This window comes from Ostrea edulis, chromosome 3, assembly GCF_947568905.1.
Source record: "Ostrea edulis chromosome 3, xbOstEdul1.1, whole genome shotgun sequence".
NCBI classification, from domain to species: Eukaryota; Metazoa; Mollusca; class Bivalvia; order Ostreida; family Ostreidae; genus Ostrea; species Ostrea edulis.
The window spans coordinates 39826056-39850137 of record NC_079166.1 but is presented as its reverse complement, the minus strand read 5'-3'; the positions used below and the strand labels follow the sequence as shown (position 1 = coordinate 39850137).

Genomic DNA, 24082 nt, shown 5'->3' with positions numbered 1-24082 from the left:
GATGTCATGTATTACTGAGATCATTTTAGCTCCTCTCTCGGTAATTTTTGTCATTTTTTTGGTAATTTCTGTAAATGGTACCGTAGTAGGCTAGTTTTGGTCATTCCTGCGCTGCGGAATGACTTCCCACGTGCCCTGGCCTTGTGCTTGTTTAGCCTATATAGAATATACTTACCAATCTTGCAAAAATCTTTTGATTCCCGGGCAATACGGTACTAATATCTCATGTTTTATAAATTAATATACCTCGCGGACACTACTAAAGACAGAGATATTTCCGTCACCAACGGTCTCTTCGTAGATATGTTTGGTCTATCGTCCCGCTTTCCCATATTTGATATTTTCTATCTTTTTTTGCGTAAGAGTTAGCCTATTTTAAGTACAACTTAACAGATGAAATACAGGGGCAATTAACTCATTGTATAGGGGCAGGTAACTCGTGGTCGCCGCCCTGCAAGCGGTACCAAATAGCGTTAACCTTACCCGAGTCGCAATCGAACGAAGATAGTTTAAACTCTTTTATGACGTATTGTGACCTTTGAACTCTACCCAAGTAACCCTGCCTTTCAGGGTTAGTGTGGTAGCAACATATCGATCTTGCAAGGATACTGCGCATGTGTCAATTTTCAAACGATGGATGTGATTGGTTGAAGTGTAATACATGAAAGTAAAAAAGAAATCGGAATATTTACCCAACTAATTCGGGTATAAACTGAAGTCGCCCTAAGATCTCAAAAAACCCAGTAGAGGGTCACGTCCGTATGACCTTTCGTTTGGAATATTCATGAAATTTATCGGCCAATCAGATTGCGACATACAAATACTGACGGCTATTCAGCAGATATTATTTACATTTCATGTTTTGAATGATGTGCAGCCTCCAATCATACGTGCAGTGATTTCTAACGTATATATTTATGGGTTTTTGCACGGGAAAACATCGCTGGTAGAATCTGACAGCGTGAATTTGATTGACTCAACGAAAGGTCATGCGGACGTGACCTCTTTTGGGTTACTTCATACTCTATTTTAGCGATCTACCTGAGCGGATCAAAGGATCTTATCTTAACCAGATTTGCAGTGGTGGTTGTATTCGTTGTAATGGTAATAGTGGTGGTGATGGTAGTGTTAGCGGTGATAGTGGTTGTGATGTTATTAGTGTTGGTAGTGGTGATAGTGGTTGTGGTGTTATTAGTGTTGGTAGGGGTGATAGTGGTTGTGGTGTTATTAGTGTTAGTGGTGGTGATAGTGGTTGTGGTGTTATTAGTGTTGGTAGTGGTGATAGTGGTTGTGATGTTATTAGTGTTGGTAGGGGTGATAGTGGTTGTGGTGTTATTAGTGTTAGTGGTGGTGATAGTGGTTGTGGTGTTATTAGTGTTGGTAGTGGTGATAGTGGTTGTGGTGTTATTAGTGTTAGTGGTCGTGATAGTGGTTGTGGTGTTATTAGTGTTGGTAGTGGTGATAGTGGTTGTGGTGTTATTAGTGTTAGTGGTGGTGATAGTGGTTGTGATGTTATTAGTGTTGGTAGTAATGATAGTGGTTGTGGTGTTATTAGTGTTAGTGTTGGTGATAGTGGTTGTGGTGTTATTAGTGTTGGTGGTGGTGATAGTGGTTGTGGTGTTATTAGTGTTAGTGGTGGTGATAGTGGTTGTGATGTCATTAGTGTTAGTGGTTGTGATAGTGGTTGTGGTGTTATTAGTGTTGGTAGTAATGATGATGGTGGCAATGTATATGTAGGTTGTCGACATAAGTCATACCTTACATATGTAAACACGTCCTCAAAGTATACATCATGCATTTCTACATACATGTAACCGATTGTAATTGGCTTTTTTATAGTTCAGAGAGGTGCCGAGTTATACCTTAATATAATCTAAATATTGTGGCGAGAGGAGGGGTTCACAGTTACATCTGGTGTGTAGCTGTTACATCGTGTCCCACGCATTTCATATGATTTGTATCTTACAATTGTATAACTTTCCATATGTTGCATCGACGAAAAAGGTAATTGTTTGTTCAGATTCTTTATAATGGTTTCAAGCATATCTGATTTGTTTTAGGAAATGTAATGGATTCAGTGGCTATTAGTACGCATAAAATGAAGTGCTCTCCATATTCTAAAATCTACTTTAGTAGAAGCAATCGTCCTCAACATCACACATTTAATACAGAGTCTCGTACCCTATCATGATATATATCAAATGCTTTAGTTACTAATCCAACCAGCAGCCCATCCCTACATGGTGATGTTAGCGGTTTACTTAAGGCACAGCGTACAGTATTTACATAACACGTAAATGATATAAATTTGTCAATATTTATTGGCGCAATAAAAATGCTGGTTTAAATAATCACTGTGTTAAAAACTGGAGCGATAAAATTTCATTCTCAAACAAAAGAACTCCTGGCGATTTTTCGATCTTGTCTAATTTGGAAGGTCATATCTATTGGTATACAAAAATTATCATGTGATATAATGTATAATACATTACCCCCTCCCCCTCAGCCTAGACTTGTATTTACACTGTCCTATTCAAAGGGATGATCGGTACATTTCATTTTGCTTACTACATTTCTTTTGGCTTATATCAAAAGTAAATATTAAGTTGTACCAAAGCAATATAATTTTGTGTGGAGTGCTCGAATACCTGTAACTTTAGGATGAATATGGGTCTGTTTTAAATATTTACGTATATACTTTGCCCGCATCTTCGAAAGTCAAGTGTCCAGTGGCGTAGCTACACTGTAGCACTGTATGCACGTGCTTACAAATATTTTCGTTAAATTTTTATTACATATTACGAAAAATGTTCTACAAGTATTTCAAACCTACCTACGCCACTGGTGTCCGATTCGTTTACTCTCATATCCCGGGAGATGCATTGCTTGGTACTTGAAGAATCAAACTGATACTTTAGTCCGTCAAGAACTGAGAGTTGGACCACTTCGTTTATATTATATTAGTCTTTATTTCGTTATTACCGATACTCTGGCAAAATACGAAATATCTAATTTTTTTATGGCCATACTGATATTAATTTTGATAAACCATCATTTTCAAATTTGTTTTTTAAAAGTGTATTTCTAGTAGAAGAAAGAAAATGGCATAATGCAATGTCACATGGTCAACATATGTCATATGTCGCTGTTTATGAAAATTCATTGTAAATTGTCCCGTGGGGATCCGGGTTAGAATAGGCAAGTCTTGGTCAAGCGGTCTAGCGCGCTGGTTACATACTGCTAGGAGATTTGGTTCCGCAGGTCGTGAGTAGGGGCGGAAGTGGGTATCCAAATAAAGTGAAATTTTCTGTGCTTTGTGTTACTTATTTCTTCACTTACATGCATGTAGGGCAGTTATGTTCATTTTTAAAAGAGTTCATTGCTATTTCTGTGCTTTATATATATATATATATATATATATATATATATATATATATATTTATATATCCTCTTGAATTTACTTCAAATGACTGTATTCCATTTCCATGACCGTGTAGCGTGTGCCAGCATGGCGAGGATTCCATCGTCATCGAAAACAAGTTTTTTAGACTTTCCTAGATGGTCGAGCGCTGCTTGGAGATTTGGTTCCGCAGGTCATGAGTTCAACCCCGGGCAGGGACTGAAGTGGGTATCCATGTAATAGTGAAGATTACTGTTCGTTATCTTCACCTTTCATATATTTCATGTACATGTACATACATACAGCATAAAATCTGATACATTTAAATATCCATGTTGGTGCGGGTAAAATAAAATGTGAACAGGGTTTTCGTAAATTGAAATTGGAAAACAATTAAAACTATCAGATTTTTGTACATGGTGTACTCAGTTATGAATATATGCCTTCCAGAAGCAAAATTCAAAAATAGATGAAACGTACCGTGGTTTTTGTTTTAGGTAAGTCAGAACTTTATTTTTTCCATTTTGTTACCAGGGGGCTTTTTCCCACTGGGGTGTCTCTTGATTAAATCGCCGAAGTGGATATTTGTGTTGAACACAACACTGCTATCTTGATATTAGTCGTCAATAAAGTAATATTCTCCAGATTCCTGAAGTCATTTTAGCACAATTTTTCATCTTCGCAACACGAATAGAAAAAGCACTATATACACTGTAGATTAAACGTTTAATGCCCTACAAATTTGTACATTTTATGGAACTTGAAAGACGATTCTTCAAAATAATAGAAATCGACAACAAATTTTGCACGATTCCCATTATCCTACACGATCTCCTTTTTTACGCTGTGTTTCCATATTCTGTTTTGTAGATGCATGTAAAAATGTCGCACACGATTGCTTCTTACAGGGTTTATATTGTGTGTGGTGATAGATATGTTTGCAGGCAAGTTGACATAGAACGGCAATAAAATCGAGACCCTCTAAAGTCTCAAGTTTTATCTTCTCTTTCGCTTTGCTCAGCCGAACATAAAATATGTCCTGTTCTATCATCAAAATAAAAAAAACAACACCACAAAGATATATTTAGGTGGCGACAATGTTAGCTAATTTCATTCACATATGTATGAAATAGCACGTGATTCTTTCAATCCATAGACAGGCAACCCGGAATGAAAGCTTCAATTGGCAATGCATGTCGTCCGAAGGGAAACCAGGATTTCCAAACACTAACTTGAAAAATGTATCTGAAAAGAAAACCCATTCACAAAAATGAATACGGTTTTGAAGGAAACTTACTGGTTGTAGCTAAATTGTCGAATGCTATTCAAGATTCGAACACGAATTTAAATGCCCTGATGGACAAATAACTGCGAATAATATAGTATCCGATAGAATTACAATGTAACAAACCACTCAATGAAGAATAGCAAACTGCTGACAGTACAACATCATTCAGGTAGAACCATGACAAAGCTGAATCAACGAATTCGAAACAATATAATGCAATTTTTATTTTATTTGAAAACGGAAAGAAATATATTTACTTCCCGAATATTTCATGAAAAGTGATGACAACGAACAGTGATCAATTTCACAGCTCCCATAAGGAATACAGAATTGAGAGTTGGGCTAACACGGATCCCTGGACACAACAGAGGTGGGATCTGGTGTCCAGGAGGAGTATGCATCATCTGTCAACCGGTCACACCCGCCACATACAGAATCAAAAATCATACGCTTGATGTTATCGCAATTCACCTCTGAATTAGAACGCTTTACCCGATATAGTATTGCATTGTGTGACGACACAATTGAATGAGACGATTGAACAATTTGAATGACATGCTTGATGTAATACAACAAGAGTTTTCATTGGCCGATTACAGCCCGCCCACTTTCTCGAGCAGATTCAGTGTAGCTGGAGAACTGTACATAGCTCTCTGAAAAGATCCACCTCTTATAAAAACCTTCGATTTACGGGTCACAAAAAGCTGCGGACGGTTGAGGCCTGAAATCGGTGTATTCTTGTGTTGCTGCCTCATAAACTCAATATAAAAAAATCATAACATATTTTCATACTATATACTTGTGTCCAAACATACCTTCAAATATTCGTTAAAGCCACACACGACCTGAAAACTCGCAGCTTCAGATGATTTCGTTTGTTGACGTAGCCATGTTAGGTAGCCGGTCAATTCGAACTATCTTATTCATAAAATCGGCTGTAAGTTAAGTATTCGTTCTTCATTTATTATCAACACGAATGATTAATAGAAATTAAAACATTTTTTGTACCAGTTTTTGTAAAGGTAAAATAAGCTCTTGATTAACGAAAACGCTACATAAGGACATTAGATGGAGACCGTCCGGCGCGGCGCTCATGACTAATGAAAGCCGCATTGCCGTGAGTTTAGCTATTTGAATAATAATCATTTAAGAGGACTGGGGTGGTATATTATTTAAACTATTTTGTTAAAATATTTATGGGGTATTACTACACATCTAGACGCTTTTGTGCCAGTATGGAAATGAACCGGGATTCGAGTTGACTGGCTACCGAACATGGCTACGTCTACGAACGAAATCATCAAAAGCTTTGATCGAGTTTTTGGGGCGTATGGGGTTTTAATAAACATTTGAAGGTATGTTTGGACACAAGTATAGTAGGAAAATATGTTAGGATTTTTTTAAATATCAAATTTAAGAGAAAACAACACAAGAATACAACTTTTTCTCTTTCTTCCTTTGAAGTTTTTTTTCCCCTCTAGCATCTGGCCGTCCTGTTTTCAAATGCTGACTACTCCCGTATAAGGGAATTTGGGCGGACTTACACACATGGACCAATGAGAGTTTCTGTTGCATTTCTCAATTGTATTACAAACAGACTCAATTGTGTCGTCACACAACGCAATACTATATCGGCCAAAGCCTTCTAATTCAAAGGTGAATTGCGATAAAGATGTTTATACAAATGTGTGGTTATATATTGTGGTGTTGATTAATGACAAACTTTCGTTAGTAACACAATGTTAGATTTTCTAAACGCGATTTCAATATCATTAGATTCTTATATACATGTATCGATCGGGCAGAGTGAATTGTCATACTGACGAATTTTAGATCTCATGTATTGATAAGTGATAGGCCTAGTATGACATTTCTGTGAAGACACATCCGTAGGTCTATGACCCCCCTTCCCCTGTCACTATCCCTTCCCCGATACTTCCATACATTTTAACTCACTATCATAAATATATTTTTGGAAAGAAAAGACGTACGTCAGTAAATTGCTATTACAAATATAGCACCGCAAACCAGACTACTAGTATACCGTATATGGCTTATACGTCATAAAACTACAGCAGGCCCTAAGACCATAAACTGAGAATAGACCGAAGTCAAAATTTTGATTAGTTATATCTTAAGATTTATCTAGCACAAATGTTTAAAAAAAAAAGTGCAGGTTTATCAAAAATTCAAATGCAAATATATACTGAAAATCTCATTTGTTTATGAAAATTATTTAATTGAAGTTCAGACTTAAGAATATTCTCAGTTTATGGTCTTGAGGCCAGAATCTTTTCTCTTGACGTCATACTGTAATGTTTGGATCAGATAAATGTATATGTAACTCCTCATTGTAGCTTGAATACTATTGATGACTTGCACTGTAACACGTAACGTTGAGATTAACTGTTATCAACATATTGTTATCTCAATGCACTAGTACTCTATATATGTGTCAATGAATACTGTATGTCTGTTGTAGGATGATTCTACTCGTGGTCCGTGTTTTTCTGGTTTTTACTTTTCATGAAAGAACATTAGCCATTATGTGTGACGAAAGACTTGAGAATCTTGAGAATCTATTCGATAGTCTTCAATTATCGCAATTCACCTCTGAATTAGAACGCTTTACCCGATATAGTATTGCATTGTGTGACGACACAATTGAATGAGACGATTGAACAATTTGAATGACATGCTTGATGTAATACAACAAGAGTTTTCATTGGCCGATTACAGCCCGCCCACTTTCTCGAGCAGATTCAGTGTAGCTGGAGAACTGTACATAGCTCTCTGAAAAGATCCACCTCTTATAAAAACCTTCGATTTACGGGTCACAAAAAGCTGCGGACGGTTGAGGCCTGAAATCGGTGTATTCTTGTGTTGCTGCCTCATAAACTCAATATAAAAAAATCATAACATATTTTCATACTATATACTTGTGTCCAAACATACCTTCAAATATTCGTTAAAGCCACACACGACCTGAAAACTCGCAGCTTCAGATGATTTCGTTTGTTGACGTAGCCATGTTAGGTAGCCGGTCAATTCGAACTATCTTATTCATAAAATCGGCTGTAAGTTAAGTATTCGTTCTTCATTTATTATCAACACGAATGATTAATAGAAATTAAAACATTTTTTGTACCAGTTTTTGTAAAGGTAAAATAAGCTCTTGATTAACGAAAACGCTACATAAGGACATTAGATGGAGACCGTCCGGCGCGGCGCTCATGACTAATGAAAGCCGCATTGCCGTGAGTTTAGCTATTTGAATAATTATCATTTAAGAGGACTGGGGTGGTATATTATTTAAACTATTTTGTTAAAATATTTATGGGGTATTACTACACATCTAGACGCTTTTGTGCCAGTATGGAAATGAACCGGGATTCGAGTTGACTGGCTACCGAACATGGCTACGTCTACGAACGAAATCATCAAAAGCTTTGATCGAGTTTTTGGGGCGTATGGGGTTTTAATAAACATTTGAAGGTACGTTTGGACACAAGTATAGTAGGAAAATATGTTAGGATTTTTTTAAATATCAAATTTAAGAGAAAACAACACAAGAATACAACTTTTTCTCTTTCTTCCTTTGAAGTTTTTTTTCCCCTCTAGCATCTGGCCGTCGTGTTTTCAAATGCTGACTACTCCCGTATAAGGGAATTTGGGCGGACTTACACACATGGACCAATGAGAGTTTCTGTTGCATTTCTCAATTGTATTACAAACAGACTCAATTGTGTCGTCACACAACGCAATACTATATCGGCCAAAGCCTTCTAATTCAAAGGTGAATTGCGATAAGACTTGAAGACCAGATTTTCGCTAACAACGGTTTCGGAAACAGTGGACAGGATGCGTTAAAGATCAAGATCGAAAAAGAAAAACAGAATCTGGAAAGAAGAGTAGTGAGCCTTGAGGAAGCTCTGACTCCAATAGACAAATGTATCTCCATAAAGCCAGAGTCTCAGAATTAGAACGTATAAACCAGGAACAAGAAACCAGACTAGCAGCTATGTAAGAGAATAGGCTAGTATTTGAAATGAAAAATTCACATTGGGAGACATTTCTTGACGGAAAAGCACAAAAACAGACGAAACAAACCAACATTGCTCATGAAAAGGACACTCCATCAAATAATTTTGAAAGTTCTCCATCAAATGGCGATAATTTCACACAAATCAAACAGAAGGCACCAGTTCAGGGATATTCATATGATTACCGTCAAGCGAAAACCACCCTTAAGTGCATTGTGACGTTTATCGAGAAATCAAGCGGTAAAGTCGACGTCACGTTTTTACGATATGACGGAATGATTTTCTGCAGCGTTGGTTTTTCAATCACATGTTAGGCGCTTCCTTGAGTAGTCATGGAACTGTCAGTATGCACTTTAAAACACACAAGTTTCATTTATCTGTTATATATATAATTATTATATATTATATCGGTTTAAGTGTTTAATATTGATGTTAATTAGTGCTCTGCATATACTGGATTTTCGTCGAAAATAAAAAATATATTTACAGGTATTTCCCTTTCTTCGGGAAATACAGGTAAAATGAAAGTCTATAGAAATGAAAATATTTCACCTGACATCCTAAATTTATGTGTGACATATACCAAACAGTCATATTTTTAAACAGACATATTTTTAAAGTAACGTTTATCTGGGTTTACGCTCCCCCCCCCCTTCCCCTATTTGAAATATTAGATCGATACAATATGAATTGCATGTATATAAAACAGCCGTCCGATTGTTGTGCTACCTGTTGGTTTACTTTCTGCGGTGTTTACAAGTTTTACAATATGTACTATTCCTTGATTGTGAACTACATATGTATCTTACAATGCTGTAAATATGTACAAAATAGCATCGAATCCTAAAAATAGCCGATAAAGTTTACCATTGCGTAGGTATACAGCGATACGTTTAGTAATAATTATGTCGCTCACCTTTTGTTCGCACGTAAAAAAAAATGTTAACAATTGTATTTTGGCAACACTAACCTGAAATTATAAAATGTTTTGCAAATACTAATTTATTTCCGAAATTAGAAAAAATCAACTTGTAGATTCAGCGTTCTGCCCTGTAGCTTTACTCTTTTACACACACACATCTCTCGAAAAAAAATAAATAATTGAAAATATTTCTAAAAACCCGATGATCAATCAAATTATTGTATTTCACTTATGACGGTTAATAAAATATTTTGTAAAATTTTTAGGATCTAGACAATATAACAATGAATATTTTCCCATGAAAAAATCTTACTAATCAGAACGCAGGTGCGTGTTCTATTTATGAAAACAGTGATGACGGTGAATCAGACGATATGTCAACCGATTTAGAGGCTCGGGTACACATGTTTGGGGAAGGGATTGCCAACTTACCCCATGATCCTTGTACAGAAGATGTGAAATAACGATCTTTAATTGAAAAGGGATGCGGGTGTGCGAAAAACTGTATTTCTACATTTAGTTTTTCAGACATCAGAGAACACGCCATTTCCTTAACTGAGATGATAAAAAAAGAAAGACTTTCATATTATGGCGAAGTTTATAAAGATAAAATCTAAATGTAGACAGTCAAAAGATGGAGATTCAATTAGAAAATGTCTTCGATACATTAAGTTTGTCGACAAACTTTTTTGATAACACACAGCATTGGCGAGTTTACATTGAAATCTCTGATACATCATCTGATCACAAATGGGTTGGTTTCAAGAACTCATGGAAATAAACATAGTCGGCACAAGAATGCATACGGTTTTGATGTTTTGAGGGATGTTCATCAGTTCATATATAGTTATGCCGAAGAGCATGGTCTGCCTCAGCCGGCAGCAGTCAACAGGAATATCGGTGTACACATAATTCTACCATGCAGTGAAAGCAAACAGTCCCTGTACAGAATATACGAAGATGTTTGTATCGATAATGACAAGACAGCAGTAGGGCTACTGACGTTCAAAGGCATCTGGCAGATTTGCTGTCCAAATATAAAATTCATGTCACCCAAGACTGAAGTATGTCCTATCTGTGAACAACAGAAAGATAATATTCAATCGGCGATGACAAAAAAAACGACAAGTTAGCTGCTCTGGACAAATATAATCTAATTAAAATCAGATCCTAGGATACGCTCACAATCGTTACACAGAGTATACGGCGCGGATCTAAGAAGTCTGATTTTAATTAGATTTGGTCAAATATAGTGCACATTTGAATGAAGTGAAAGTAGAACGACAGGTACCTTACAATAAATAAAATTCACAGACTAAAAGTGTGAAAAATATCTTATAAAATGTATTAAAATACTGTATTACAGCAAGTGTGTTTAAAATCCGTTGTTGTAAATACTGTGATATTTACCGATAATAAGAACTGCATGAGCAACCAGTCCTGGTACAACCAGCTTCGCCGATGTCAACAGAGCTTAACCATGTCCATTTATATACCTTTGATTACTCGTAAGCTGTATACATGAAAGGTGAAGATCTATACGGAACAGTGATCAATCTCATAACTCCTATAAGCAATACAAAATAGATAGTTTGGCAAACACGGACCCCTGTACCGCATCATGTTTGTCAAGTTGGACCCCTCTACTTTGCTACACCTAGAAAGATTCAGTTGTTTGGTGTTGCTATAGAACGTAGCTTCTTGATTATTTCTGTGTACTTCCGTTTCTAAATTTAGACAATTCAATATTTTCTGGCGAACAAATAGTATTTAGAAATAGGTTTTGTAAATCACGTAGGTCAACTTCCTAGTAGATGAGGATTCGACACCGGGAAAAACGGAAAACACGCCAAGGTCGCTATTAGCGTAATATCTATGCTTCATTTTTGTTTTGAGAATTTTGGACTGGGTGAAAAAGAATGCCACCTACAATGTGATAACGCTTCAAGTTAAAATCCAAATTAAATAATTAAAGATAGTAATGACGAAATAAGAACGATTGTGTAGTTGCACATGTATTATGAGTCTTTCAATTTTTAAAGAAGCATTTTCATTTTACTTTGAATGAGAAAACAAATATAAATTCATGTTGACGTACTTACTTTGTAGAACGCTGAGTGACAAACACCCCCAAATACATTTGCACATGTAAGTCCCATACCATGGCAAAAGCTTAGTGGACGTCGGGTCAGTTATTTTTCGGGGGCCCATTTTGGGTCTGAATTTCGGCCCTTTCCCCTCCTAAAAATTGCCAATTTTCCCCCAGCTTAGCTTGTATTTTCCCCAATAATGAAATTATGAAAGGAAAATGTATTTGAAAAAAATAAAGGTTCGATGTGAATTATATACATAAGACTTACATATAACAAAGTGTTATGGGAATGATGATTTGGATAGAATAGTTGAAAATTTTAGAAGGTTAAAGAAAATTAGATGTGTAAAATAAAGATAATATAATGTTTGATATGATTTTAAAACTTATTTACGATAAAATTGATTTTTCCCAGTTCGACTAAAATGTCAACTATTTCCCCCAATTCGAAAGCCACAGGACCCATGTAAAAATGTAGAAAAATCACTGCGGGTTTGCTTACTTAAAAAATTATACAGAAGGTCAGAGGTTGAATCTTGAATCAGTTAGCATCCGTAGTCAGAAAGGGTATTAGAAAATTCAGACACTTTGTTTTCCAAGCAGATAAGCCAGGTAGAGTACGCTATTTAAAAGAACGTTGGGTGTTTTTTTCACATAAGAAATGGATTGTAACAAGTCTGATTTATTATGTTACCACATATCGATTTTTTTCGGCTGTTACATGTAACACCAATCCTGAAAGGGGATACATTGTAGTTGGGTGATATGTGTGGATGTTGGGGGGAGGGGGTTGCGGAGACTACGGTATAATTCGCTGACTTGCCATCTCAACAAAAAAATTCAAACCTTAATCATTTTCAAACAAGGTACTGGTACATGTATATATAATTTCCTCTCTGAATTAAACTCTTATCAATGATTTACATTTCTCCTATATATTGTGCACATTCTTCTACCGGTATTGTTGTAGCTAAAGAAGTGCCAGACTCACCCGGAACAGAACTAAAACTGCTGAAAGCAGGCGTGGATATAGATGCCACCCTTCCTCCAAGCCATTCCGGCAGCTGGTTTAACCAGAGAGAGAATGCAATACTTGTTTAAATTTATTAGACCTATTGTCAGGGCCCCGTATAAGGACGTAGTCGCCCCCTCTCCCGACACCCAGGGCGAATAAAAGACTATAAAAACTAGCCTATTTTGAATCTGTCATAATCTAAATAATTGTTTGAATGTTGATAAATGTATACCTATAATTATATCAGATGATAAAAAAAACTTCAGACTCATGTATTTTGATTACGTTTGAAATAGTAGCAAAACGTAACAAAATACAACGTAAATTTCCAAAAATCATGATGTCAAACGACTCGATGCAAGTTTTTACCAAGTTTGATGGGGATTTTAAGGTCATTATCATTGGGCTGTAACGTAATGTTACATATCAACAGAAAGAGGAGAAATTCTTCTATCTAAAACATCTAAAAGGTGAAAAAGTGATATTTTTCACTTAAGGGTGGTTTTTGCTTGACGGTAATCATATATGGATGATGTACTAAACCTGTTAGCAGAAAGACGCGGTGAGATTCTCATTAGCATTGGCACCTTTTGAATGCTATGAATTGATGGTTGGTTGTTTGGGGGACCTTCCTGAAGTAATGAGAAAGTTTTAGCTGATATTACAAATATATAATCAGAAAGACAGACAGGAAAATCGATTATAGTTGTCAAATGCGTTGATAAAGGAAGTTCACCAAACTCTTCCTTATTCCATACAATGTTGGTAGCTTCTTAAGAAACGAACCCAAGCGACGCATTTGCCCGCGGGGAAGGCCAATGTTTTGGTAGTAGTATCGCCTTGCTAAAGTAAAATCAAAGTACAGAACGTACTCCTTGGTGTTGAACTTTTCCAAACAATAAACAGTAGACATTAACGGCAAACTGACAACTCAACTGTATGACAAACGGGATGATTTCAGCTTCTCCGTCGTCAACTTCCCATATTTATGAAGCAATATTCCATTAGAACTTGTATATGGTGTTTATATCTCTCAACTGATTCGATACACAAGAGCTTGTTTTGCGTATAGTCAGTTTTTAAATCGAGGCAAGCTACTGACAAACAAGTTGATGGTAAAGGGGTTTCAACAGTCTCGATTGAAGTCAGCATTTCGCAAATTCCATGGTCGTTATAACGATCTAGTTCGTCAATACAACCTATCATTGGGTCAAATGCTGTCTGACATGTTTCATACCGATTGTTAGGCCGTTCTTGTCACACTGATTTTGACTACAGATAACTCCGTTTACGTGATCAGGATATAGGGCTCACGGCGGGTGTGACCGGTCGGCAGGGGATGTTTACTCCTCCTATGCACACGATCCCACCTCTGATATATCCAGGGGCCCGTGTTTGCCCAACTCTCTATTTTGTATTGCTTATAGGAGTTATGAGATTGATCACTATTCGTTATATTCACCTTTCATTCAAAATGAAACACTGTATACATTATATCAAAGTAATTTCTTTTATTCAAATGGGCATGGGCATGGGCACGATTTGAGCTGAAAATGTAAAATTTAATTTTTCCATTTTTAATGTTTGCAATGTTTAAGTAAGGTATTTATAATGGTCAGCAAGAATTTTAATGTCAGTCGTTGACTAACAAGAGAGATACAGAGCTCAACAATTCTTTGCTATGTAAACAATGCTCGAACCATTAGTCTGGATCAATTTACATATGTGAATACTTTGTGTATAATTCTTTTCAGGACTTCCAACTACACAGACTCATTTCCCTGGTGAGGTTGCATTTTCAGCATACGTATCTATAATTGAAACGTATATATCAAAAGACCACACCATTGAATTTGACAGAATTGTGACAAACATCGGCAATCATTACAACCCCCTTACTGGAGTTTTCACTGCTCCACATCATGGCGTCTATGTTTTTACTTGTAACCTTTATTGTGACATTGATGGCTATATCTATTCACAAGTTGTCGTCAATTCTAATGCTGTAAGTGCAATGCTTACAACAGCACAGGGCTCGACAAATGTGAGAACTACCACAGGGATCGTGGTGGTGGAGGTGAACCAAGGAGATGTGGTTTCTGTCCGCACGCATCCAACTGCAACCTACAGTGGTAATATCTTCAGTGCTCCAGATTGGCGATCGTCTTTCAATGGCTGGAAACTATTCTGATATGATTAAATCATTCAAAATGTAAATCGTATTATTTTAGATCACACATTTGAAAGAAATCTTATGTTATTGCGAGGTTCATGATTGCATAGATACGATGAATGTACGTATGTGTAGATGACTGAAAACTCGTCGGAATTAATTACAGACAAGTAGCACAGATTAGTATTTCTCGCCGTTTGCAAATATATTGCTTGGGTTAGAATCGAACTCAAACGATATTTGCCTATGCTTCTTGCTAAATACAATGTATCTCTCTTTATCGTTCATTTTCTCTCTATCTGTTTACATCTTTATACTCCTCTAACTTCTTTAACTTTTCTTTAACTTTTTTAATTTTAAAAAGCGTATGTTTATAATGTAAAAGAATGGCACCATATTCAATAATAATATCCTTCCTGCCAAAGGCATTTGGAAAAACACGTTCGACCTTGAACGTTTACATCAAAAATTTTGCAAAACATACATGTATACATGTATATTGGAAATAAATTTGAAAATTATGTTACAATGACAAAATGTATTGACAATGTACGCGATGAATCGAAATATCACACTGTGGGCCATAGCCATTTCTTCTTTATTCAATTAACAATTCAGAATTCTGAAGGGAAAAAAAGAACTATGCCTCATTAGAATGCAAAAACAGATAGCCATTTAAAATCAAAATTGTTGTCGTGCAAAAGTTATGATAACCCTGGGAATCTCAACAGATTCAAAATGATCCTAATCCTTCATATTGTAAGTGGCCAGTAGATGAAGAAAGATAAACACTTCAGACGGCGATGGAAAATTTAATAACTCTGTAACCTAGCTTCCCATATATTCCTGCAGACATTGATATGAAATCTCATATAATTCACCCGTGCTGGGAAATCTTGTATTACCTGGTAATTTCCAAAGAGCATGCATTGTCAACAGTTCCAAGAGAAGGTTTGTAGGTTCTACTAAATAAGCGTAGTAAATTGATTGCTTATCTCATGTCCTTTAAGAATGCAATATTGTTGTAATAAATCATGATATTTTGCATTCTGCTCCAAAGTTAATTTGACAGTGTACATGTAATACTTTCTTCTGTGAGGTTGGGGAACCATTACTTTTCATGAGATGTGTTGATATTGTTGCATGACTGAGTCATTAGAACAAGTTCAAGGGTTAACATCCGTTCCTTTACACTACGGCACCTGCCATGAAAATACCAGAAAAGTTAGAACTCTACTAGTAACTGCTAATTGCAAAATAGTGGAAAAAATTACTAATAGTAGCGAGTTGGTTGGAGCTTGAAAAGTTAACTATTAGTAACCAGCTACTAAAAAGAGTATAGGCTATAACTACTTTAAGTCAGCAACTAGAATCAGGTTACTGGGTTTAAAATAATTATCTAACATGTTTATTTAGATGGCGAGGAATCAATTTCATATCAGAATGTGCTTTGAAATTCCAAACATTATTCTTGACTTTTGCCAGGTACTTAACCTTAATAGTGCAAAATACAAAGTAGCTTTCAAGTTGAATATAAAACGTTAAGTAGTTGGGTATTTACTATATTTACTATATACATGTAGAAGTATTCAATTCAGGGTAAAATACATGAACAGATTTGAATTTTAATTTTGAAATTGAGCTTATATGTTGTTGTAGAGAAAACCATTAGATTATGCAGCTACTTAAGATTTTCAAGAAAGGAATTGCTATTTACATTAACGAATTAATTAGTTGAGGGTTATATATAGGAAGTGGAGTGATTTTAACATCTTAATATGCCATCACTGAAATTTTCAGATATCATACATGCTTTTATGAGTAATTTATCAATTTTGATGGAAAAATCTTCTAAATTGACTCTCAAAGGACTCGAGCCACGAACACCCTGTACGTGTAACATATTGTGTTTATATTTCTACCTAGCGATTTATTATTGAATGTGAAGAGAACGATGCCTTAATTGAAGGTCTAAGTTATTTATTATTATTTATTTTTAAAAAATATTATTATCCCAATTTTTTTACCACACTCATTTAAAGTTCTGCACTATTACATGTACATGACTTTATCATTATTCCTAATGAAACAAAATCAAATGATTTACATCCAGTGTTTTTCACACCAAATTTAGAAGCTACGAATATGCCTTACTGATTTGGAAAAATTAACTTATTTTGATATTAGGAATTTTTTAATATTGAACTCCTCAATAAATAAATGTGTGGATAAATGGGTGCGTGCGTGTGTGTTTGTGTAAGGTGAAGATAACGAACAGTGATCAATCTCATAACTCCTACAAGCAATACAAAATAAATAGTTGGGCAAACACAGACCCCTGGACACACCAGAGGTGGGATCAGGTGCCTATAAGGAGTAAGCATCCCCTGTTGACCGGTCACACCCGCCGTGAGGCCCATATCCTGATCAGGTAAACGGAGTTATCCGCAGTCAAATCAGTGTGCCAAGAACGGCTTAACAATCGGTATGAAACACGTCAGACAGCATTTGACCCAATGCGAGGTTGTATTGACGAACTAGATCGTTATAACGACCATAGAATTTGCGAAATGCTTACTTCAATCGAGACTGTTGAAATCCCTTTACCATCAACTTGTTTGTCAGTAGCTAACATCGATTTAAAAACTGACTATATCCAGAACAAGCTCTTGTATATCGAATCAGTTGAGATATTATATAAACACCATATGCAGGTGATACTGGAATATTGCTACATAAATGTGGGAAGTTGACGATGGAGAAGCTGAAATCATTCCGTTTGTCATACAGTTGAGTTGTCAGTTTGCAGTTAATGTCTACTTTCAATAAAATATCTAAGTATGAAGCAGAAGTGGACGACTCTGTGGTGTCCTTTATTTCGAGCTCACAGGGATATATCAAATCGACATATGAATGAAAGCTATCATTGTTAATAGACAAAACGTCATCGATATATCTAAAAGTCGAATTGAAGATCACAGCGAGAGATTTTTTCTTCTCACGTAGAAGTTTTTGAATAAATTCTGCTTCATATCAATATAAAAACAGGTCAGCTAACAAAGGAGCACAATTCATGCCCATGGGAATTCCAACAGACTGTTGGAAGACCTGATCACCAAAGACCACGAAGATATTGTCAATGAGGAACTCTAGCATATTTTTTATTTCAACTTCAGAGTACTTGTTCCTGGAATCAGAGTGGTGTTTAACAAAGTAAGTTTTTGAATGACTGATCACTAGATATGAATATTTCCGTTTTTGTTGAAGAAGCAACTGTCTATGATGTCAAAAAGTCTAGTCTTTAATTTATCGTGAGGAATGGTCGTGTATAGTGTTGAAAAGTCATAGGTTTTAATGCTATTGATTTGGGAAAAATTCTGTGATTTCAAGTTTACTAAAAGTTCTTTAGAATTTTTTAGAATCCACATTTGATTAACACCACTTCTGGCATATGTAGTCGCACAGTAAGTTTGAAGTTTCTCCTTCACAGCTGTTAATATTTTCGTGAGGAGCAAAGATGGGGGCTTGGTAAAGCACTTACTGGATCCAGCAATGTATCTTTGTTTGTAAGGGTTTTTATGTAGTTTAGGAATCCAGTATAGGTACGGTAACTCATATTCATTCGACCCATTGACTGGAATATTAAATGTGTCTAAAACTGAAGCATGGTTTTGAAGAATTTCGTATTTTGAAAGGGCAGTTGGAGTATAAGTATGATTACCAAAAGTGGAATTAATGCCAAGTTCGTTTAAAATACAGTTGTAATAATGAGCCTTACAAACAAAGACAATGTTGTTACTAGCTTTGTCAGCTGGAACCAAAACATATTCCTCATGTAACCTATCTAATTCTTTTATCACTTTTGGTTTACTAAACACAGAAGGATATATGGTACGTACTTTTGCTTTCATGTGTCTAATGCGGGATTTTAATATCCCTCTTATGCTTTTAACCCATTCTGACAATGTAGCAAGTTCTTCTTTTTCATATTTAGCCCATCGTCTGGCATAATCTTCGACAGAACTCATAATAGAGATGAAGTTCTGTCGCCAATTAAAAGACCGAGGTTCTCTGTATTTAGGACCTTTAAGAATAAGTGATTTGAGGTCCTCATTTTCAACTATATCAACATCACCAGTAATGACATGTCCTGCTGGACTGTAGTTAAATGAAGATGAAGAACAAGAACATGTTGGTGGATTACGTATAAGATGGTCTATATCTATGCACTGCAAAGTTTGTTTATAATTAAAAAGTTTGGATGCAATAGTAGAAGTATAGCTGTAGGAAATACAGGGTGTAGACTTGAACTTGAAATAAGTTGGAATGCACGACTGAACCCTTTTATGACAAAGAATGTTTCTTATGTTGACGGCATCTATTCCTTTGTTTGTAAATTTGAGCTTAAGGAACTGATGGCATGATTTGGAAGGAATATCGTCCATGGTCCGTGCTGGTTTATAGAGCCTGTGGTAGGCAACATCCATAATCATAGAGTTCAGTCTATATTCAGGTGTTGAAAAATCCAAGTATAGACTAGCCATAGCTTCTTCAAATAACGTACATGTATGTAAAACCCTCAATGGAATAGAGTAAAGTTTTTTACGAATATGATGTGGACCCAATTGTCTGTTGACGTGAGGCAAAGGTGAATCAAACGTGACATCATTTATACTTGGTCTTTTATATGAACGATGACCGTGACTGCGTTTTCGTCTTTGGGTATTGGGAAAGAGTCCCATCACATTAACATTATTTCCTTGTGGACTAGTCAAATTTCCCACATCATATACATTATCATTGCATCCATATGGAAATACAGTGCCTAGGGTCCTGATCCATTGATCTTCTCGTTGTCTACGAAAAGGGGTGCTTAATGTAGGATTGTTTGTGTGATGGTAATTTTTTTCTAAAATCCTTACCCTCATGGACAAGATGGAGTGGTCCGGTGCATTAAAATGCCTGTAAAGAAGTTGATTACCACCATTATTAATTTGAAATCTGTGCCCCGATATTCTTTTATTAAGTGAACCCTTGGTTTCTCCCACATAAATTAAGCCACGCAGGTTACACTCAATGGCGTAAACAACGTTAGAAGATTTACAAGTCAGATTATTAAACGTTTTGGTACAGAAACTACGTCCAGTTAAATTACTATTAAATGAATTTTTAGTGATCAGTATATCACAAGTTTTGCAATTTTTTGCAGAACATTTTGAGGTTGAACACATGAGGTCTGAAAAGGAATTATCAAATATATCTCTTAAAGGAACATAACAGTCTTTAATTTGGGTATAAGAATTTTGGTTTCTGTACCAAAGCTGACAATCTGACGATTGTACATACGACAAATGTGTGTAAACTATTGAAATTTTGTAACTATAGATTTTTAAAGATTTTTTCTTTTTACACACTACTTTTTCATGCCACATGGCATGTGTCTCGATCATGGGCTTCAAATTTTAGGCCTATGCTCGGCGCTTACGGCCATAAAGCAGTGAGGGTTCTTTAGCGTGCCACACCTACTGCGACACGAGACATCCCCTGATGCCGAGCGTTTGGCGATGGAACTGTCACTACCCGTTTTAACGACTTAGGTCTGTCGCGGCCGGGATTCGAACCTCGGCCTACCGCATGTAACGCAAACGCTCTAACCTCGGTCACTGCGTAGAGTCATTATATGAACTGATTTAAATATCTAAACTATGCCAGAAGAGTGACCTCTAGCTGTACATGGGAATGGCAATTAAACAGAAGGAGGACTAAGGGACGTAGAAGATGATGGTTGGTGTATAGATGACAGATTACTACTCTTGAGTTCTGGATTTGACTTGTCGGATTTCTGTACATAGGACCTGCATATATGTCTGCATTTGTCACACAGAAAATCAGGGTCACTAGACGTTCTTCCAGATAGTCTGCTTATTATATTCCTATTAATCTTTGATATAACATATATCTGTCTGTCTGTTTCGTAGTTCTAGGGCAGTTAAAATGCTTAAAGGAATTTTTAGGCATCTGTAACTAATGAAACGGAAATAAAATAAAAATATTAATGCATAATTTCATTATAATTTAGATTTAAAAAATATCTTAATATGCAGAAAACACAAATGGATTGGACAAAAGGCATTGTATATACATATGTATATAGACTCTCTCCAAATGCATGCTGAAGTAAATTATGTCAGTGTTATTCATACATACTTAAGTATTAAGACATTATGCAGGCTGTTTCCCCTTAAAAATTGTTAAAATTTCCCCCCAAATCGTGTCAAAATTATTTGCACTTTTTAAAACATTATGTTACAAATATTTTACATATGACCTACTATTGCGTCAATGGCATCCCGATAAAGTGAATATTGGGCAGTATCAAGATAACCCTGTATAATTTTCATTTCCTTCACCGGTCTTGGTGACGTCTTCATATGAGTGAAAAATTCTCGAGCGAGACGTTAAGCAAGATACAATCAATCAATCAAAAACTCTAATTATTATGTACAATGCCTTCTATTTAATGATAAAAAAGGATGATATCATGAATTGGTATCTGAATACCAATAGTACATAAAGTTTTTAAATGACTAACCCAGTCTACGATTCTGCATATATTTGCATAACAATAAGATATCATCAAATGATATAGATATATACAAGTCGTATTGGTATTAGTGATGTTAGAAGTGTTGGTGGTGTTGGTAGTGGTGATGTTAGAAGTGTTGGTGGTGTTGGTAGTGGAGAAGTTAGAAGTGTTGGTGGTGGTAGTGGAGATGTTAGAAGTGTTGGTGGTGGTAGTGGAGATGTTAGAAGTGTTGGTGTTGGTAGTGGAGATGTTAGAAGTGTTGGTGGTGTTGGTAGTGGAGATGTTAGAAGTGTTGGTGGTGTTGGTAGTGGAGATGTTAGAAGTGTTGGTGGTGTTGGCAGTGGAGATGTTAGAAGTGTTGGTGGTGGTAGTGGTGATGTTAGAAGTGTTGGTGGTGTTGGTAGTGGAGATGTTAGAAGTGTTGGTGGTGTTGGTAGTGGTGATGTTAGAAGTGTTGGTGGTGTTGGTAGTGGTGATGTTAGAAGTGTTGGTGTTGGTAGTGGAGATGTTAGAAGTGTTGGTGGTGTTGGTAGTGGTGATGTTAGAAGTGTTGGTGGTGGTAGTGGAGATATCATAAGTGTTGGTGTTGATAGTGGTGATGTTAGAAGTGTTGGTGGTGGTAGTGGAGATGTTAGAAGTGTTGGTGGTGGTGGTAGTGGAGATGTTAGAAGTGTTGGTGGTGGTAGTGGAGATATCATAAGTGTTGGTGTTGGTAGTGGTGATGTTAGAAGTGTTGGTGGTGGTAGTGGAGATGTTAGAAGTGTTGGTGGTGGTAGTGGAGATATCATAAGTGTTGGTGGTGGTAGTGGTGATGTTAGAAGTGTTGGTGGTGTTGGTAGTGGTGATGTTAGAAGTGTTGGTGGTGTTGGTAGTGGTGATGTTAGAAGTGTTGGTGGTGTTGGCAGTGGAGATGTTAGAAGTGTTGGTGGTAGTGGTAGTGGTGATGTTAGAAGTGTTGGTGGTGGTAGTGGTGATGTCAGAAGTGTTGGTGGTGTTTGTAGTGGTGATGTTAGAAGTGTTGGTGGTGTTGGTAGTGGAGATGTTAGAAGTGTTGGTGGTGTTGGTATTGGTGATGTTAGAAGTGTTGTTGGTGGTAGTGGTGATGTTAGAAGTGTTGGTGGTGTTGGTAGTGGAGATGTTAGAAGTGTTGGTGGTGGTAGTGGTGATGTTAGAAGTGTTGGTGGTGTTAGTAGTGGAGATGTTAGAAGTGTTGGTGGTGAGAATAGTGTTGGCTGTGGTTGTGCTGGTATTGATGGTGGTGGTAGTGATAGTGGTCCGGTGTGCCTATCCTTAAACACCAATGAATGCAATGTTTACACGAACTTATTCACTCCATGTACATGTAGGTTGTCGATACATGTTATATACCATACAATGAAAACGTCCTCAACGTATACACCATGCATTGCTATGTGTACCGATTGTACTTGGGTTTTTTTTTAAGTTCAGAGAGGTGCAGAGTTAACGTGATCAAATCTAAATATTGTGGCGAGATGAGGGATTCACAGTTACACCTGGTGTGCAGCTGTTACCTCGTGTCCCACACATTTCATATGACTTGTATCTTACAGTTGTATAACTTTCCATATATTGCATCGATGAAAAAGATCAGTAATCATTAAGCATACTTATCACGGTTTCAAAACATGTTTAATTTGTTTTAGGAAATTTAGTGGATTTAGTGGATATTATTCCGCATACAGTACAAGAATTAAGCGCCTTCCATATACATGTACATGTATATACTATATGTAACATGTACTTTAGTATAAGCAATATTGTCTTTTTTAATATAAATTATTTGATATAGAATCCCGTACCCTATCGTAAGGAGGTAAATGCTTTAGTTACCAATCCAATTATCAGCCCATCCCTACAACGTAATGTTTGTATAGTCCACGTAAGGCATTTTATACAGTATTCATATACTAGTAACATGTAACTGAGTAATTTGTCTGATATATTGGTACAATAAAACGGATGGTTTTAATTATCACCGTTTTAAAAACTGGAGTAATAAAATTTCATTCTCGAACTTTAGAAGTCATGACAATTTATCGATCTTATTGTCTAATTTGGAAAGTCATATCATTTGATATGCAAAAACTATCACATGTTATATTGTATGTGCAGGGGTTCCAACAGACTCGTTTAAAGTAGGTATTTCGCAAATTCTATGGTCGTTATAACGATCTAGTTTGCAAATAAAACCTGTCAGATGTAAAACTCATACGGTACCAATTTTGATGCACCAGATGCGCATTTCGACAAATAATGTTTCTACAGTGATGCTCAAGCCGAAAATTTGGAAATTCGAAATAACAATAAACTTGTGAGAGCTAAAAGGAAAACTAAGGTGCCAAAAAATGAAGCCAAATTCATCAGAGGATAAGAGCTATGCATGAGGGAGATCATCCTTAATTTTGAAATGAATATGTTTCATACCGATTGTTAGGCCGTTCTTGGCACACTGATTTTGATTACCGATAGCTCCGTTTACCTGATGAAGATATAGGGTTCACGGCGGATGTGACCGGTCGACAGGGGATGCTTACTCCTTCAA

The 24082-nt window shown here is 36.3% G+C and overlaps 1 protein-coding gene across 1 annotated transcript in view; it reads left to right on the top strand.

The window, feature by feature from the left end:
- Positions 1-24082, top strand: part of LOC125673175 (uncharacterized) — a 333899-nt gene that overhangs the window by 147807 nt on the left and 162010 nt on the right. The gene's annotated exons all lie outside the window — the stretch shown is intronic.